This window comes from Patiria miniata, unplaced genomic scaffold (genome assembly GCF_015706575.1).
Source record: "Patiria miniata isolate m_02_andy unplaced genomic scaffold, ASM1570657v1 HiC_scaffold_10, whole genome shotgun sequence".
Lineage (NCBI taxonomy): Eukaryota > Metazoa > Echinodermata > Asteroidea > Valvatida > Asterinidae > Patiria > Patiria miniata.
The window spans coordinates 5,634,220-5,655,829 of record NW_024037048.1 but is presented as its reverse complement, the minus strand read 5'-3'; positions in this window follow the sequence as shown (position 1 = coordinate 5,655,829).

The following is a 21,610-nucleotide window of genomic DNA, read 5'->3' as shown; positions in this document are numbered from 1 at the left end:
TACCATTCTGCCTCGATCCAGTTCATGTGTGTGTGTCTATTGTGTGTAGAAACCAACCGAAATTATATCGTCCACGTCCGGTAAAAATCTCACCGCTACTTCTGTTGAATTACTAGCCTCTGGTGTGATGCTGGTAATAAGCTCTTTGTCCTAATCCAAGACTTCTCTTATAGTGACCCTATAAAAGCCTACATTAAAAGTAACACTTAATTTGATACAAACATCACCATGACTGTTATATACAGGTTCTGACAACTCTAAGCTTTGCTCGCATTTTGCCACGTCAAACGAATGCGACATTAAACCCTCTATTGTTTGAAGCTCTGGCAGGGGCTTGTACATGTCACTTGGTGGTAGGTCGGTCAGTCCCCCGAAAAAAAATGACCAAAATAAGCCCCTAAATTTCCCTTAAAATATAACTACAACATTTTAATTTTCAAAAAAAGCGAACAAGATTAATTGTATTCTTACCAAAAATTGTTTGTGACAATTGGGAAAGACGTTTAAGATACGTTTGAAAATTGAGGCAAAATATGTGCACTTGTGTTATAGTCACTGGTATTATTACAAATCACTGTAAATCTAGGTACAAATCTAAGGTATATGGTGTTCCATGTGCCATCGTCGTCACATTTTTGGGCGTCGCATTTAAGTTTTGGCAGGGATCATTTTAATAGATTTCGTGCAAGACTTTCATGCAAGACGGCCAGAGCTTATTGTACATGCGTACTTGTTTATTCATAATATAATAAACATAATTTATTATTAATAAATGGATTTAAGCAAACTTGAGATCGTAGTCAATTCGGCTAACAACTCAATCCTCGCGAGTTTTTCGGATTTATTCAGCGATCATCAGTTGCTCGACGTTAAAATGGATGAAGATGTGAAGAGATACGATTCTGACACTGACATTTTATCGAAACCAACAAAATGTTGCAGTGTGGTGCAGTATACTGGTTTAGTTTCGGTGGCTTGTAAAGTTTCAACAATGTCGCTAATATCGTCGGCGGCTTGGGGTAGTTCTCTCAACTTGATACTCTCGGGTTTGTCGTGGATCGAGTTTTTCTCTCCATGAGTCACTGAGTGTCTTTATTCAAAATTCAGAAAGGTTGAGGTCATGCGAATTAAAGCGAAACGGTATCTGTTTGTTTAGGCCTACGTTGCTAATTTGTATTTTTTTTTACCCACCCCGTGTATAGAAAAATTGGCCAGGACCAGTTCTTCTCTGTTTTAATATATACATTTATATCGACACCCACTTTGAAATCATTGAAATCCACGAATATGGGAGCGTTTTCATATATATTTTTAAGACACTGTAAAAATCACGAACATCATCTTCTGGTACACTTCTCCCAAGATCGCCAAGTGTACATGTGTCGATAACGCTTTCCGAGTAGAGTGGTGCAGGTTGGGTGTTGTCAAAGGTGTCATGCCATCAAAGATTAGTTTCCTCGGTGTAATCCCCGAGGCCTTGTGTTTGTAGAGTGTCAAAGGGATCCCGTTCGAAATCCTCTCCACCTTCTGCCATTTATATACAACTACTATAAAATATATTTGGTAGAGTTAACAATATTTGGTGGTAGTATACCCTGACTCGCTTGCCAGAACTGTCTGTAAATCGCACCCCATGCTGCTGGTAAAGCTCTTTGTCCCACTCCAAGACTTCTCTGATGGCGACCTAATAAAAGTCCACGTAAAAAGTACATGTAACGCTAAATTTGATACAAACATCATCATGGCAGTTATGTATAGGTTCTGGCAACTCAGCTTTGTCACGTCAAACGTATGTGATATCAAACCCTCTATTGTTTTAAGCTCTGGCAGGAGCTTCTACATGTCACTTGGTTTTCGGTCGGTCTGTCCCCGAAAAAAAATGACCAAAAAAAAAAAAAAGCCCCAGAGTTTCTCATAATATATAACTACGAAAACATAATTTAAATTAAAAATTAAGCATACAAATAGATTAAATACTTAGCATAACAAATTATTTGTCACAATTTGGAAGGATGTTTATAAAAAGAGTGTGTTAATGGAGGCAAAATATGTGCAGTAATGCTAATTGTCACGTGGTATTTATCAAAACTCACTTTAAATCTAGGTAAAAATCTAAGGTATGGTGGTCCATATGTGCCATCGGTGTTGCATTTTTGGGCGTCGCACTTTCAAGCTCTGGCAGGGATCATTTTGATAGTTTTCATGCAAGACTTACATGCAAGACGGCCAGAGCTTATTGTGCACTGAATCGCACTTGTTGTTTTTTCTTTCTTAATTTAATTAACTTTATATATTATTAATTACGTGGATTTCAGCAAACTTGAGATCATAGTCAACCCGGCTAATAGCAACTCATTTATTGCGAGTTGTCCGGATTTATTCAGCGATTATTGGTTACGCGACATTAAAACAATTAAGTAAGTAATGAGATACAATTCTGATTCATTTTATCCAAACCATTTAAATTTTGCATTGTCTTGCAGTACTACTGGTTGAGTTTTGTTCTAGATTATGTCGCTAATATCATCGGCGGCTGTGGGTAGATATCTCAACTTGATACTCTCGGGTTTGTCGTGGATCGAGTTTTTGTCTCTTTATTAGACACTGAGTGCTATTATTCGATAGTCAACCTAAAAGGTTGAGGTCACGCGAATTAAAGCGATATGTTATGATCTGTTTGTTTACGTTTTTAATGTGAAGCCTTTTTTACCCACCCCGTAGGTAGGAAAATTACCCAGGACCACTCCCTCTCTGTTTTAATCTATAAATTTATATATTAAAATAATTGAAATCCACGAATATGGGAGCGTTTTTATATACTTTGTTTTTAAGACACCGTAAAAATCACGGACATCATCTTCCAGTACACTTCTCCCAAGATCGGCAAGTGTACATGTGTCGATAATACTCTTTTTGTGTCGAGTGGTGCAGGTTGGGTGTTGTCAAAGGTGTCATGCCATCAAAGATTAGTTTCCTCGGTGTAATCCTCGAGGTCTTGTGTTTGTAGAGTGTCAAAGGGATCCCGTTCGAAATCCTCTCCACCTTCTGCCATTTATATACTACTACTATAAAATATTGGGTAGAGTTAACAATATTTGGTGGTAGTATACAATGACTCGCTTGCCAGAATTGTCTGTAAATCGCACCCCGTGCTGCTGGTTAAGCTCTTGGTCCCCACTCCCAGACTTCTCTTATAGCGACCTAATAAAAGTCCAAGTAAAAAGTACATGTAACGCTAAATTTGATAAAAACATCACCATGACAGTTATGTATAGGTTTTGGCAACTCAAGGCGTTGCTTGAACTTTGTCACGTCAAACGTCTGTGACATTAAACCCTCTATTGTTTTAAGCTCTGACGGGAACTTCTACATGTCAGGTTTTCGGTCGGTCTGTCCCCGAAAAAAAGACCAAAAAAGCCCCAGAGTTTCTCATAATATATAACTACGAAAACATAATTTAAATTAAAAATTAAGCATACAAATAGATTAAATACTTAGCATAACAAATTATTTGTCACAATTTGGAAGGATGTTTATAAAAAGAGTGTGTTAATGGAGGCAAAATATGTGCAGTAATGCTAATTGTCACGTGGTATTTATCAAAACTCACTTTAAATCTAGGTAAAAATCTAAGGTATGGTGGTCCATATGTGCCATCGGTGTTGCATTTTTGGGCGTCGGACTTTCAAGCTCTGGCAGGGATCATTTTGATAGATTTCATGCAAGACTTACATGCAAGACGGCCAGAGCTTATTGTGCACTGAATCGCACTTGTTGTTTTTTCTTTCTTAATTTAATTAACTTTATATATTATTAATTACGTGGATTTCAGCAAACTTGAGATCATAGTCAACCCGTCTAATAGCAACTCATTTATTGCGAGTTGTCCGGATTTATTCAGCGATTATTGGTTACGCGACATTAAAACAATTAAGTAAGTAATGAGATACAATTCTGATTCATTTTATCCAAACCATTTAAATTTTGCATTGTCTTGCAGTACTACTGGTTGAGTTTTGTTCTAGATTATGTCGCTAATATCATCGGCGGCTGTGGGTAGATATCTCAACTTGATACTCTCGGGTTTGTCGTGGATCGAGTTTTTGTCTCTTTATTAGACACTGAGTGCTATTATTCGATAGTCAACCTAAAAGGTTGAGGTCACGCGAATTAAAGCGATATGTTATGATCTGTTTGTTTACGTTTTTAATGTGAAGCCTTTTTTACCCACCCCGTAGGTAGGAAAATTACCCAGGACCACTCCCTCTCTGTTTTAATCTATAAATTTATATATTAAAATAATTGAAATCCACGAATATGGGAGCGTTTTTATATACTTTGTTTTTAAGACACCGTAAAAATCACGGACATCATCTTCCAGTACACTTCTCCCAAGATCGCCAAGTGTACATGTGTCGATAATACTCTTTTTGTGTCGAGTGGTGCAGGTTGGGTGTTGTCAAAGGTGTCATGCCATCAAAGATTAGTTTCCTCGGTGTAATCCTCGAGGTCTTGTGTTTGTAGAGTGTCAAAGGGATCCCGTTCGAAATCCTCTCCACCTTCTGCCATTTATATACTACTACTATAAAATATTGGGTAGAGTTAACAATATTTGGTGGTAGTATACAATGACTCGCTTGCCAGAATTGTCTGTAAATCGCACCCCGTGCTGCTGGTTAAGCTCTTGGTCCCCACTCCCAGACTTCTCTTATAGCGACCTAATAAAAGTCCAAGTAAAAAGTACATGTAACGCTAAATTTGATAAAAACATCACCATGACAGTTATGTATAGGTTTTGGCAACTCAAGGCGTTGCTTGAACTTTGTCACGTCAAACGTCTGTGACATTAAACCCTCTATTGTTTTAAGCTCTGACGGGAACTTCTACATGTCAGGTTTTCGGTCGGTCTGTCCCCGAAAAAAAGACCAAAAAGCCCCAGAGTTTCCCATAATATAGGCCTACAACTTCCAAAATAAAATTTTAAATTAAAAATTAAGCATACAAATAAATTAAATACTTAGCTAAACAAAAATTATTGGTCACAATTCGGAAGGATGTTTATAAAAAGAGTGTGTTAATGGAGGCAAAATATGTGCAGTAATGTTAATTGTCACGTGGTATTTATCATAACTCACTATAAATCTAGGTGAAAATCTAAGGTATGGCGGTCCATATGTGCCGTCGGTATCGCATTTTTGGGCGTCGGACTTTTAAGCTCTGGCAGGGATCATTTTGATATATTTCATGCAAGACTTTCATGCAAGACGGCCAGGGCTAAAAATTGTGCACTCGCACTTGCTTATTTTTTTCTTAATTTAATGAACTTTATTCATCATTAATACCGTGGACTTAAGCAAACTTGAGATCATAGTCAACCCGGCTGATAGCAACTCATTTATCGCGAGTTGTCCGGATTTATTCAGCGACTATCGGTTACTGGACGTTAAAACGATGAAGATGTAGTGAGTTTCGGTGTCTTGTTCTAAATTATGTCGCTAATATCATCGGCGGCTGTGGGTAGTTCTATCAACCTGATACTCGCGGGTTTGTCGTGGATCGAGTATTTCTCTCTATTAGTCACCGAGTGCTATTATTCGATAGTCAACCTGAAAGGTTGAGGTCACGCGAATTAAAGCAATATGGTATCTATTTGTTCATGTTTCTAATTTGTAGAATATTTTTTACAAACTTCGTCTGTAGGAAAATATCCAGTACCACCCCCTTCCTGTTTTGATGTATCAATTTATATCGAAAGCCACTTTAAAATCATTGAAATCCACGAGTTTGGAAGGTTTTCGTATATTTGGTTTTTATGACACCGAAAAAATCACGAACATCATCTTTAAGTACACTTCTCCTGAGATCGCCAAGTGTACATGTGTCGATAATACTTTCTGTGTCGAGTGGTGCAGGTTGGGTGTTGTCAAAGGTGTCATTCCATCAAAGATTAGTTTCCTCGGTGTAATCCCCGAGGCCTTGTGTTTGTAGAGTGTCAAAGGGATCCCGTTCGAAATCCTCTCCACCTTCTGCCATTTATATACAACTACTATAAAATATATTTGGTAGAGTAAACAATATTTGGTGGTAGTATACCTTTACTCGCTTGCCAGAATTGTCTGTAAATCGCACCCCATGCTGCTAGTAAAGCTCTTTGTCCCACTCTAAGACTTCTCTTATAGCGACCAAATAAAAGTCCATGTAAAAAGTACTTGTAACGCTAAAGGTGATACAAACATCATCATGACAGTTATGTATAGGTTCTGGCAACTCAGCTTTGTCACGACAAACGTATGTGACATTAAACCCTCTATTGTTTTAAGCTCTGGCAGGAGCTTCTACATGTCACTTGGTTTTCGGTCGTTCTGTCCCCGAAAAATTGACCCCCAAAAGCTTCTAAGTTTCCCATAATGTATAACGACCAAAATTTAATTTGAAATTAAAAATAAAGCAAACAAGTAGATTAAATACTTAGCATAACAAAACATATTTGTAACAATTCGGAAAGATGTTTATAAAAAGAGTGTGTTAATGGAGGCAAAATATGCGCAGTAATGCTAATTGTCCCGTGGTATTTATCATAAGATTAGTTTCCTCGGTGTAATCCCCTTGGTGTTGTGTTTGTAGAGTGTCAAAGGGATCCCGTTTGAAATCTTCTCCGCCTTAAGGCATTTCTATACCACTTCTATAAAATATTTGGTAGAGTTAACAATATTTGGTGGTAGTATACCTTGGCTCGCTTGCTAGGATTTTCTGTATATCGCACTTCGTGCTGCTGATAAAGTACTTTTACCCACTCCAAGACTTCTGTTATAGCGACCTGATAAAAGCCCACGTTAAAATTAAGGTTTAATTTAATACAAAAATCACCATGACAGTTATGCACAGGTTCTGGCAACCCAAGGCTTTGCTCGAACTTTGTCAAGTTAAATGTATGCGACATTAAACCCTCCATTTTTTTAAAGCTCTGACGGGAACTTCTACATGTCACATGGTTTTCGGTCGGTCTGTCCCCGAAAAAGATTGAGCAAAAAAACCCCCGAAGTTTATATAAAACTACCAACATTTAATTTTAAATGTAAAAGAATGCAAACAAATAGATGAAATACTTAGCATCATTAAAATTATTTGTCACAATTCGGACAAATGTTTATAAAAAGAGTGTGTTAATGGAGGCAAAATATGTGCAGTAATGCAAATTGTCACGTGGTATTTATCATAACTCACTTTAAATCTAGGTAAAAATCTAAGGTATGGTGGTCCATATGTGCCATCGGTGTCGCGTTTTTGGGCGTCGCACTTTTAAGCTCTGGCAGGGATCATTTTGATAGATTTCATGCAAGACTTTCATGCAAGACGGCCAGAGCTTATTGTGCACAGACTCGCACTTGTTAATTTTTTTCTTAATTTAATAAACTGTATTTATTATTAATACCGTTGACTTGGGCAAACTTGAGATCATAGTCAACCCGGCTAATAGCAACTCGTTTATCGCGAGTTGTCCGGATTTATTCAGCGATTATTGGTTACGCGACATTAAAACAATTAAGTTAGTAATGAGATACAATTCTGATTCATTTTATCCAAACCATTTAAATTTTGCAGTGTCTTGCAGTACTTCTGGTTGAGTTTTGTTCTAAATTATGTCGCTAATATCATCGGCGGCTGTGGGTAGATATCTCAACTTGATACTCTCGGGCTTGTCGTGGGTCGAGTTTTTGTCTCTCTATTAGACACTAAGTGCTATTATTCGATAGTCAACCTAAAAGGTTGAGGTCACGCGAATTAAAGCGATATGTTATGATCTGTTTGTTTATGTTTTTAATTTGAAGCCTTTTTTTACCCACCCCGTAGGTAGGAAAAATACCCAGGACCACTCCCTTTCTGTTTTAATCTATAAATTTATATTGACACCTACTTTAAAATAATTGAAATCCACGAATATGGGAGCGTTTTTATATACTTTGTATTTAAGACACCGTAAAAATCACGGACATCATCTTCCAGTACACTTCTCCTAAGATCGCCAAGTGTACGTGTGTCGATAACGCTTTCCGTGTCGAGTGGTGCAGGTTGGGTGTTGTCAAAGGTGTCATCCCATCAAAGATTAGTTTCCTCGGTGTAATCTCCGAGGCCTTGTGTTTGTAGAGTGTCAAAGGGATCCCGTTCGAAATCCTCTCCACCTTCTGCCATTTATATACTACTACTATGATATACTGGGTAGAGTTAACAATATTTGGTGGTAGTATACCTTTACTCGCTTGCCAGAATTGTCTGTAAATCGCACCCCGTGCTGCTAGTAAAGCTCTTTGTCCCCACTCCCAGACTTCTCTTATAGCGACCTAGTAAAAGTCCACGTAAATAGTTACGCTTAATTTGATACAAACACCATCATGACAGTTATGTATAGGTTCTGGCAACTGAAGGCTTGGCTCGAACTTTGTCACGTCAAACGTATGTGACATTAATCTATTATTTCTCTATTGTTTTAAGCTCTAGCAGGAGCTTCTACATGTCACTTGGGTTTCGGTCGGTCTGACCACGAAAAAAATGACCCCAAAAGCCCCAGAGTTTCCCATAATATATAACTACCAAAATATAACTTTGAATTAAAAATTAAGCATACAAATAGATTTAATACTTAGCATAACAAATTATTTGTCACAATTTGGAAGGATGTTTATAAAAAGTGTGTGTAAATGGAGAAAAAAATATGTGCAATAATGCTAATTATCACGTGGTATTTATCATAACTCACTATAAGTCTAGGTACAAATCTAAAGTATATGGTGGTCCATATGTGTCATCGGTGCCGCATTTTGGGCGTCGCACGTTTAAGCTCTAACAGGGATCATTTTGATATATTTCATGCAAGACTTTTGTGCAAGACGGCCAGAGCTAAAAATTGTGCACTCGCACTTGTTTATTTTTTTTTTCTTAATTTAATAAACTTTATTATTAATATCGTGGACTTAAGCATACTTGAGGTCATAGCCATAGTGGTAATGCTAATTGTCACGCACATGGTATTTATCATAACTCACTATAAATCTAGGTAAAAATCTAAGGTATGGTGGTCCGTAATATGTGCCATCGGTGTCGCATTTTGGGGCGTCGCACTTTTAAAATTCTTTTAAGCTCTGGCAGGGATCATTTTGATAGTTTTCTTGCACTTCATGCAAGACGGTCAGAGCTTATTGTGCACTGACTTGCACTTGTTGTTTTTTCTTTCTTAATTTAATAAACTTTATTAATGATTAATACCGTGGACTTAAGCAAACTTGAGATCATAGTCAACCCGGCTAATAGCAACTTATTTATCGCGAGTTGTCCGGATTTATTCAGCGATTATTGGTTACTGAACGTTAAAACGATGAAGATGTAATGAGTTTCGGTGTCTTGTTCTAAATTATGTCATCAGCGGCTTTGGGTTAGTTCTCTCAACCTGATACTCTCGGGTTTGTCGTGGATAGAGTTTTTCTCTCTATTAGACATTGCGTGTTATTATTCGATAGTCAGCCTGAAAGGTTGATGCCACGCGAATTAAAGCGATATGGTATCTATTTGTTGATGTTTCTAATTTGTAGCATATTTTTTTACCCACCCCGTCTGTAGGAAAATTACCTAGGACCACTCCCTCCCTGTTTAAATGTATAAATTTATATCGACACCCACTATAAAATCGTTGAAATCAACGAATGTGGGAGTGTCTTTATATTATTTTGTTTGTATGACGCCGTAAAAATCACGGACATCATCTTCCAGTACACTTCTCCTAAGATCGCCAAGTGTACATGTGTCGATAACGCTTTCCGTATCGAATGGTGCAGGTTAGGTGTTGTCACAGGTGTCATCCCATCAAAGATTAGTTTCCTCGGTGTAATCCCCGAGGCCTTGTGTTTGTAGAGTGTCAAAGGGATCCCGTTCGAAATCTGCTCCACCTTCTGCCATTTCTATACTACTACTACTACTCGCTTGCCAGGATTTTATGTAAATCGCACCGCATTCGTGGCCGTTATCTTGCGGTGTCAATTATCAATTATCTAGTTTTCCTACATCTGCCGGTTTGATTTTCAAATTAGTCTTTTAACCAACATGGTATTACCTACGGTTATCGCGCGTAATACGGTGCCTTAAAAAGTATAAGCGATATAGTCTTCAAATCTGTAGCCAGTTTTTAAATAAATATGTAATAAGCTGAATTATAAAAACAATATTCCATTTCTAATTCTAAATTTCTAACTTCTTTGGTGGTGGGAGTGATGGTTCTACATGCACTTGGCTAAGTACTTTCGTGATCTCCCTGCAAGCTCTTGCGAACATTTCTCTTTTTGTTGTGTTCTGCCAATAGTTTATCTTGTTTTACTCTATTGGGATTTTTTGTTTTACTCGTAAAAATATTTGTTGTCTCTTTTACCGTCTCCGTCGTCTTGTGTGGCACACTTTGTTCCACTTTTGACTGCGATGTCTGAGTCACCTTTTATTGTATTATATGTTTTTTTAGTAGATTGATTATATACAGTTATCAACAAACCTACTGATGGAGACAAATAAAAGACCTTAATTATAGTAGACTTAGCACAGTAAACTTGCCATACCGATGGATACCACCGGATAATTTTCCAAGTCAAGTCTTCAGTGGCGCGTGCCAATGGTCCGGAACTAAGCCACTAGAGCAACTTAGAAGTGTAGTCGTATTTTATGAATGAGAAATGTATCAAAAGACGTTTGGCTGCACACTACCTACGGCTGTATGAATGCATGTGTGACGTGTTTTGTTTATAATTCCTTCATTGTTAATAAAGTGTTGGGAGAAAACTGGGAAGGGGGGGGCAAACTGGGGCAAGGATAAAGACTTGGGGGGAAATGCCCCCAATGCCTCCCTCCCCACCTCCCCTTGCAGTCCCCCCCCCCCACCCGTAGCGCCGCTACTGCAAGTTTTTCGTAAGAGAATCTTCCGAGTCTACCTATGATGAAGCCCGGGGTTTAATTAAAATTTACGTAAAGTCGCGTTTAAAACTCTAGTATAAAGACTCAACATCTACCCAAACTCGTAATCATTTCTTTACCCAGATAATTAGCTTTGTAATTGCCGTATAGCTTACTACTCTTGTTTTTCAAAGTCTAACTGTACCATTTACTCTTTATTGAGATTCTTTTTTTAGAATCACCGGCTGAAATCACTTTTAATAGTCTATTTTTGTTTTACATTTTTCGCATCTTGCGTTTGCAATGTATTTTAGAGAATCCATCTTGGTGCTTATTTTTGAACAGTCTTAATATTATTTCATCGGTTTTATTGTATCGTAAAACGTGAACTTGAAAGAAATGTACTCGTAAGACAAATTCAAATTGTACGCAATATCCAACATGGTTACTAAATAAAAGTGCTCTATCATTTAATTAAACGCTGCGTTTTTTTTAATACAACTGTTTACACAACTATAGCTGTCTAACAAAATCGTAAAAAACACGATAGTTGTACAACTATCGTAAAAAACACGATAGTTGTACAACTAGCTGCGTAGCAAATACATAGCAAAATACAACTAGCTGCAAAGTACAGCAAACTGTGGGACTTGTTTTTAAAATCAACTTGCTGTAAATTGTATCTCTGACATGGTCCTACTGTTTTTCCTCTATAAAGGCACGACGTCATTTTTCTTCGAGACATTGTTCGAAACTCTTTTGTCCTTGCCATAAAGAAGAGCTTTGGTATCTGCTTTGCCTTGTTTTCCCCAGAATTGAAGGCAAATGATCTGCATCACTGGCTTTACTTCTGATTTTTGTGATGGTTTTGTGATTTTTAATAATGGATGATATTGATCGGTATGCACATGTTTAAACAAAAAAGTTGTAAACGTCGGCATCAGTCAAGTTAGAAACTCGTAACCTTCGAGACACACTCTCATTTTGTTTGATTAGGTATCGTCCCAAAATTGTTGTACAGATTCCTCCAGACCCTAGATCGATGTTAAAAGCCAGTTCTTCAGTACTCAGAACTATTGCATCGTCGGGACTCAAACTGGGAAACTTAACTATTAAAATGTTATTTGCATTGATTGTGCTCTGGTTGTGAGTGATGATTACCGTTTGTATAGTACCTGTAATACCTCCAGTACTTTTCTGTCACGTTCATTTTAGTATGTGCGGATATTGTTTGAAAGTATTTTTTTATTTTAAAATATGGCTGGTGTTGCTATGATGATCGGATGCGCTATCGGTAATCCTTTAGCCTTTACTGGCTGAAACCCGTTTTTTTTAATTTCGAATATTTAAACAACGGCAAGGTGACGAAGAGCGTCAAAGACACGACTTAGCTTTAGAAAAATTAGCACCCAAAAAAATGGGGAAAAAATGGACCACAATTTAAATTGTATCAAAAAACAACTTAAAAAAGAAACTAAGCGCGAAGGACGTTTAACGATACTGACGATGCCCTTAATACAACTGCCTATATACCTACAACACGAACCAACGGTTTTGGACTTTTATACGCCTAGCGAAGAACAAAGAACTGACGAGATCATAATATCTTAGGAGGTTTAGCTGCACTAGGTTTTTTGTTATTTATAAAGTTATGTTAGTACATAAGTAATAAAAAAAAACCACCACAGTCGGATATAGAAGCTGGACTTCAAAAATAGTGTTCAGTCCTAGATACTATTGGAAGGGTGAAGGAGCCGTCAAAAGGTTATCGGGAAAGGTGGTCTGTGTCGAAAGAAGTAAGATAATTGAAAACAAACAGTTTGGAACATATATTCGCCCACCGCCCAAGTATTATATACCTCGCCCAACGAGTTAAAAAAAATCACCGGTTATTTCTGATGAAGTGCATCAAGCCGTCTGTAGGAAATCATTCAAGTTCGCGTTATCTGTCGTAGACGTGGCGACCAGATATAAGGAGGTAGAGCTTCTCCCTAAGAGAACGAATACTGAGGTCTTCGAAACTATTACTAACATGTATAAGAGGTCGGCATTAACTTGGCAAAAAAATATCAAAGTGGACTCCGGTAAAGAATTGTATGGCAAATTTTAAAAAGTGTTGAAATTAAAAACGTTGATTTAAAAAAAAAATATTATGTATATAAATTGATCAGATTTCCAAAGATGCTGGCCAATTTGCTTTATCATTATCTCAAAAATGGGCCGAATCCTTCATTCGTAGTTAGGCAAGAGCTTCAAGACAAACTGGATAATACCGAGTTAATACCGGCCAACGAAAACTGACCGAAAGCTATCGTGTTTATACCGGACGGTATATTGTATATATTGGTGTCTAAGGGAATGACAGTTTAGCCTGTGACACGGTGTAAATGGTGTGATTTTCTTATTGAATTTGACTCATTGTGTGAAAATGATGCTGGTTCTCTAAAGATGTAGTCGTAATAATGACTTTGCGTCCAAACTTGTCCTTTAGTTTACTAATGACTTTTTTATTTTAGCGTTGTACTGCATGTGGTCTGATTTGTAGAATGAGAAATCGTATACAATTCAAGTCCCAGTCACCGAGTGTTTTCGATGTCGTCGTATACATCGTTTGTGTCCTAAATGGTAAATTAAATACACGTCTGTGTCGGTATCCGTACATCTTTTTCACGTGAATGTTGTAAAAGTAATTTTGGACATATCCAGGATGGATGTTAGTATTTCTCACGTCTTCATCGTCTTGCCAAACACGGAGTTGTTCATCAGCTTGACGACTTTTTTTGAAGTCCGACTTTGCTTTTGTTCTGTGTTAATATATTTTTGTCAATGTACGACGCGCCGTCCTCAGGTACCTGCTTAATTTTTTAGAACGCCATGTACCTGTGTACGTTTTAAAGTTTTAACCCTACCTTTAGAAACAGCTGCAACGTGGCGTAGTGTATTACGTATTTTGCGTACGGGGTTTAGTGACGGTAAATTTTGGCACTCGGCTCGATCGACAATAAAATTCGTTGATAATCAGAGGAAAAAACATCCGGTGTGGTTATATTTTCCGGTGCTATAGTGGGTAATCCTCGTGTTTGTCGTGAAGTTTGATTGGATAATCCAGGTGTGCCTTAATCTTGGTCTACATCACTACCTCAAAAATGTATTCCGTGTTTGATGTTTTCATCGGCGACGTGATGTAGGCCTACTCTGTAGTAAGTTTTCTTTGGGTTTATCCATTTAAATTCTTTGTACGATGGGTATTGACGCATTGCCCGCCCGTAAAAATTGTTGGCATATAGATACGTAATAGGCTATACGAAGACTAATTGTCTGGTAGTCTGGCATGTATTGTTGTTTGCCTACAGAAATATCTTGTGCTGCCGACGTTCAGTATTCCTGCTCAGTTGGGTTTTATAATGTTTTAACAGACCAGTGCCGTAACATGGGGAGGTAGGGGAGTATAATTATGTATCCCCCTTCGAGTAGTTTCTCACGCGTTTCCTTTTTTTTTACAAGCGCCTTTCTCTCCAATAGTGCCGACCGTCGGCAATTGTTTCGCCATGAAGACGAGCGCCACCTTTTGTCCGATAGTGCCCACGATCGTCCGCCCCCCCCCCCCCCCGCCCGCTTTTTTGATTTCACGCTCTCTAAATTTCAGCACGGACGATTTAGCGATGTTCAATATGCCTTTTTTAACGTCTATCCCCAATCAAAATGACCCTATTGCAGAGCATCACACGATAACCCTGCTGCGTAATAATAACTAACTTGCAGTCCATTTTTCACATTTGCCTAAAATTCTCAAAAATACAACGGCAAGTACTATATAGATTGTGTGTAGTCACGTACAAGTCGTGATATTCGCCCACGTTTTTTCACGTTAAAAAGTTTGCGGCCACATTTGTTGAGCTCTGACGTTATTTAAATAATCATCTTTAATGCTGTAAAATATTTGTGTGTGAAGTAAACTTTGATTAGGTAATCTATATCTACCTGTAATGTAGCTCTGTCACAAACAGGTACCCGGTGCTAGTAATAGACGTGTGTGTCGTGAAATTTGATTTGGTGATGGGTGACCTGTAATCCAGGTCTTCATCACTGTACCTCAAACGTGTACCCTGTGTTTGAAGTTTTCCTCATATCGACGTGATTTAGGCCTACTCTGTAGTACGTTTCTTGGGGTGTATCCATTGAAATCCATACGATAAGTATTGACTCATGGCCCAACCGTATAAATTGTTGGTATTGAGATAAAAAATAATCAAAGACGGCTTGTCTAGGTCGTAGCTTTGGTCGTAGTCTGGCAGGTATTTGATGTTTGCCTTGAAATAGCTTGTGCTGTGCTGACCGCTCGATATTTCTCGAAAAAGAAATGCTTCACATGTTTACGTCTGTCAACAGCTCCAGTTGGATTTGAGAGTGTTTTAACAGAGTAGTGAGGGTAAGGGGTGTATATTTAACCCACCCACATCCATATATAGTTTCTCACAAGTGTTTTTGTTTTCACAATTGCCCCTTTTTTCACAAGCGTCCTTTGTTTTAATGTCCTGCGAGCGTCGGCAGTTGTGCCGCAATGAAGAGCGCCACCTATTGTCCGATTATGCCCGTGATTTTTTGCGTTTTCGAAATTTCAACACGATCATTTTTTTTTACGTCTCCCCGCTCGCCCCCCCCCCCCCCCAACACCACCCCAACAAAAGTCCTTGCTACACGCGTGCAGAGCATACACTGGGGCTGTGTAATAATTAGCAGGATCTAACTTGCAGACGATATACACACTAACCTAACATTTTCATATATACACCGGCGAGTACAAGCCTGTATGCAGTCACGTACAAGTCGTGATACTGACCCACGTTTTTAACATTAAAGTTCCAGATACACTTGTTGAGCTCTGACGTAATTTTCTTTTGAAATATGCTTGCCTTTGAGATTGCTGTAAAATTTTCTCTGAGTAAAGTAAACGACTTTCTTGGACAAGCCCTGACCAATTTACCCAATAAATTCAATTGAATGATTGAAAATGAGATGTACAGGCCTAAGCCTACCTGTCGGTTTTTTTTAGCAGTGCAAGTCAATTTGCCGTCGTTAGTATAGAACTGCCTGGCATAATCGATGTTCATCCTTACTTTCTAAAGTGAGAAAAATGATGGGTATCAGCGTACGATCTCTTTAAATTTTTAATTTAGATTGAAGTAGGCATGCGCAGCGGCTCTATATTTGTCCGTGACGTGACAACGATCTCAGATCTTGCTGAAATTGTTAATCTTCTTTTCGCTGTGTACGCAAAACTCTGTCAACGAGTATTTTTTTTTTTTTTTTTTTTTCGTATCGACTTGTTGGTGTTGGTCGTACTGACAAGGATTCAAGTAATTTGTTGGGTAAATCCGTTTTTTGGCATAGTCAACAGGTGTTTGATTGTTTAATTGATTTCATCTTGTGGAGTAAAGTATCATGGGTTGTGGATTATCAAATATGAGGTTAATGTCTGGCTGTGCATCTATCAGCGAGTCTATAAAATGAGTTGTGGCGTCTCTTCTTTTGTGGGTCTTTTGACTCATGTTTCGACCGTCGCATCTCACGACCGCGTACGAATAGCATAGCTCTATTATATGAAAGTGCGTTTTTTGTGTAAATGTATAGTGTTACTTTTCTGGTTTTGGTTCAAAATGGACATAAATGACGGATCGTTCATTCGCAAGGTAAGAGCTTCGAAACGAACTGGATAATACCGAGTTAGGCCTACCGCCGAACGGAAAATGACTTGCTGGTGAAATGTGTCTCTTTATGACACGGACCTAATGACAGTTAAGTCTGTGACACAGTATAAATCAATGTGATTTTCTGATTAAGTTGACTCATATCTTGTGAAATGACCTCGTGTTTTGAAGATGTAGTCGTAATAATTAATGTCTTTGCGTCCTACTTGTCTTTCAAATGACCGATGACCTTTTTATTTGTTAGCGTTGTACAACTTGTGGTGCGATTTGTAGTTCGAGAAATCGTACAAGTTCAAGTTTTTCATATTTTCGTGTGCGTCGTATGTATAAATGGTGAATAAGTCTGTGTCGGTGTACATTAATCTGACTCGGTATCCGTACATAGTTTTCATGTGACTGAAAGTAGTTTTTGACAAATCCAAGATGAGTATTCAGCAGTACATCGGTTTGATTTAAACACCGTTTTAGTTTTGTACATTTCAACAAATGATAATTGACATTCTTCGAATGTGGTGATCGAATTGTTATTTGGTTTAGACACAGTCATGTTTGAGTTTTCTTGCCAAACATGCACCGAGTTGTTCATCAGTGCAGCGTGAAGAAATCTGTTTCCAGGTCCGACTTTCTGTTCTGTTTTGTCGTGTCGAGTATTTTTTTTATCAATATACGACGTCATATCAGCCGTGAGTGCCTTCTTATGCGATGTACCTCGAACATGTACCCCGTGTTTGAAGCGACGTGATGTATGCCTACTCGGTAGTGACTTGCTTTGGGTTAGCCCATTTAACTTTTTCTGCAAAAGGTATCTCATGGCCCAACCGTATAAATTGTTGGTATCGAGACTCATGTACATGATGTACGACGACGGCTTGTCTAGGTCGTAGCCTTGGTCGTAGTCTGGCAGGTATTTGATTTTTTGCCTTGAAATATCGCGTGCTACCGGCGCTCGATATTCGTTTTCTTTTTGATTGCTCGACAAACAAATAGCCTACTTGTCTACGTCCGTCAACAGCTCCAGTTGGAGTTCAGAGTGTTGATTTGATTTGAGTAGTGGGGGTAAGTGGTATGTATTTAACCCACCAACCCCATAATTTCCCACAGCAGTTTTGCCGCAATGAAGATCGAGCGCCACCTATTGTCCCGTAGTGCCCGTGATCGCCTCCCCCCGGTGGTTTGATTTTATATGCTTTTTAAATTTCAGCACGGATGATTTAGTTATGGTCAAAGTGCCCTTTTACGTCAACCTCGTCCCCAGGGTGTCGAGCAGTACGCGCCCACCACTACCTGCTCTCTCACCCTGGTATTGGATCATTTGCATGTGCAAGATTTTTGAACACGTATGCAAATGAGAATAGTCTGGTGCCTGCATGTGCGCTACATTAGCGTTTGTTTTTGTATACGGTGTCTGGGATAAAAACAGCATCACTTCTTCGCGCCGTGAGTTATGAAAATACGGGTTTTTTTAAGTTAAAATGTTACAATCTGGCCCGCCAATATGCAGTATCACATTTCCTATTAATATGAGCAAACTGGAAAGGAAAGGAGTATTTTTGAGAAGGCGTGGACGTTATAATCACAATAATCGTGAAAACACGTAATGCACGGAAATAACAACGCCAACTACACGATATTAATCCATTACTAGCAAATTCCGGTATCGAATCACGATACAGGAAGAAAGTTTGCTATCCAAGGCTTACTATTGGAAACGAGGTTGGAAATAAAGTAAGCACTGGGGACGAGGTTGCTTATACGTCTACCCCCCCCCCCCCCCCCCCCCCCCTCAAAGGGGAAAACATGTCCTTGCTACACGCCTGCGATAACCCGGGGCTGAGCAACAAGCCGGATCGAACTTGTAGACGATTTTACACACTTGCCTACAATTCTCAAACACACCGGCAAGTACACCCAAGCGTGTCTGTCTAGTCACGTATAAGGCGTGATATTTATATTTGGCCACGTTAAAGTTTGCAGCTATATTTGTTGAGCTCTGACGTCATCATCTTTTGAAGTATGTTCGTCTTTGAGATTGCTGTAAAATTGGACAATTGGTATAAGAAGGTTTGATTAGGCCTAAATATATCAAACAAGTCCATATACTTACGGATAAACGCCTTCTTGTAGAAGCACATCGGTATAATATAAATAATCTCTGAATAAAGTAAGCGACTCTTTTGGACAAGCTTTGATCAATTTATTTAACGACGTCGCCATCAAATTAAACAAGTCTATAAATCTCGATTGAATGATTGAAAGTGACATGTATACAAGCACATACATACAGGCCTACTACCTTTCGGATTGTTTTTCTTTTAGCAATGCGCGTCAATTTGCCGTCGTGAGTATAGAACTGCCTGGCATAATCAAATGTGCATCCTAACGTTCCAGATTGTGACAAATGATGGGTATCAGAATACGATCTTTTTGAAATTTGAATGTTACATTGAAGTAGGCATGCCCAGCGCATCCGTATAGAATGAAAAATATTATTTAGTTAAATATTCATATTCTCGTGGGGTGTCTGAGGGTACTAATTAATATCGTCTGGTCCAGACGGTATTAATTAGTGTTTCTTTGTGTCTAACGGACTTTATGACAGTTATTAGTCTGTGACGCGGTGTAAATGGTGTTATTTTCTGATTTAATGTAGATCGTGCATGGTGAAAAATGACGCTCGTGTTTTGAAGATGTAGTCGCCATGATGACTTTCGGTCCAAACTCGTAAATTTCTTTGAGTTTATCCATTTGTTTGTAAGATAGTTATTGACTCACGGCCCTACCGTATAAATGATTGGTATATGGAGATACAATAATAGGCTATATACGAAGACTACTTGTCTGGGTCGTAGTCTGGCAGGTATTGTTGTTTGCCTATAGAATTATCTCGTGCTGCCGACGTTCGATATTCCTCCCCCAGTTGGATTTGAAAGCGTTTTAACATAGTGTCGTAGCATCCGGGGACCGGGGAGGTATACGTTTCCCACGAATGTTATTTTTCGACAAGTACCCTAATTTTTTCTTCAAAAGTGCCTTATTTCACGAGTGATATTTTCCGCCAACGTCGGCAATTCTGCCGCCACGAAGATCGCCACCTGTTGTCGGACAGTGCTCATGATCGTTTCACATCCACCCCCCCCCCCACCCCTCGCTTTTTGGTTTCACGCATTCCTAAATTTCAGCAATAAGGATTTTCTTTTATTAATTTGTTTTAAGTTTTTTTTTTTATTATTTAGATAGCATATGCGCAGCGCCTCTATATTTGCCCATAACGTGGCAGAGTGGTCTCTGACCTTTCTGAATTTATATATTTAAAATTGTTAATCTGAATTTGTTAATCTTCTATTTGCAGTTTACGCATTTAAACTCCCTTTTATTTGTAAACAAGTACATGTATTTTTATTTGGTTCGTCTTGGGGTTTTTTTGGTGTTGGTCGCACTGACAAAGATTCGAGAAGTGGGGTAAATCCTTGTTCGCAAAGCGAACAGGAGTTTGATTTTTTTTTAATAGTATGAGGTTAACGTCTTTGCTGTTCAGCTATCAGCGACTCTATAACATGAGTTGTGGCAACTCTGCATCTTTGGATATTTTGACGTATTTTTCGACCGTCGCACCTTACGGCCACATTCGAATAGCGTAGCCCTGTAAACGTGAGTTTTATAGTGACGTTTTGGTGTAATTGTCGTCTGTTATGTTTTTCAAGTATAGATTAAAAATCGGTGTAGCCTGAATGACACTTGGCGCGTCTTTAATGTAAGGGTTCTTAAATTATATTTGGAAATACAATCTTGAGTGCGGCTTTATCCATTCCTAGCCTTGGCAATCTTCGTCTTTGTCGAACCTTGCTTGCAAATTAAAATGCAATATTCTTTATAGCAGAAATATTATTTACCTTTGTGGTCTACACAGTGTGAAAAATAATAAAGAACAGTCTTTCACAGTTAGTATAGATTAAAAATCTGTGTAGCCTAAATGACGCTTGGCGCGTCTTTAAATTAAAAAATATATGATAATATGAAATGAGCTCCTAATAAGACAGCTCTATCAAATTTAAGTTGAAAGAAGTATTTTACCGGTTATTGCAATTGGAAAAAGGACGAGCAAAAAAAAAAAAAAAAACATTGAGGCTTGTACAGCGAATAAAAGCTAGGTCCAGTTTAAATCTTAAAAAAAAAGACAGTGTATCGGGTGGTCGTTAAGAGCGGAGATAGAATCATCATTAGGGCCTATTCAAACCAGATGTCAAAGAAAAATATCAAAACCACAAGGGAAAGATAAAATATTACAATTATAGTATTACGAGGTAGTTGATGATAGTCTAAGTTTTAATGGAGTCTCAATTCCGACCCCCTATAACATTTCAAAGATTGAAAAACGAAAATACATTGTAGTCTTTAGATTTAATGATGAAGAAGGTGCCTATCATTAAATCTAATTAACACATTTATCGCAATACAAGTATATTTCAAAGAAAACGGGTACAATAGGCTGCGCGATGTCTATAAAATCATGGTTACTAGCCAACGTTCTGCTGGCCAACATTAACTGAGTGGGTTTTGCACTCCGCCAGCATGCAGAGTACGTTTGGTCATGTAACTTGAGTATAATTTGGCACATGTATACAAAAAAAGAACGTATCAAAATTGCGCGATATTTATATTAACCGGCGGTATCATGGGTTTTATAACGAGTTGTTAATTGCTTAATTTGCTGAGTAAAACTGTGGGCTGTAGACAATTTAAAAAAAAAGTCTTAAAAAAAATTCCCCCTAGTTTAATTCACACATAGAGCTGTATTAAATTGATTTAATATAGCTCTATAATAATCATCCACTCGTGATGCTCTACGCGTAGTTGCCCACTTATCAATATTCAGCGACGTCACAGTGATTAATCATTTCCGCATGTGCATAGACTAGCCAATACGCCTCTTCAAATATGAGCCCACGGCGTTGCTAGAACCATGGAGCCCTACTATG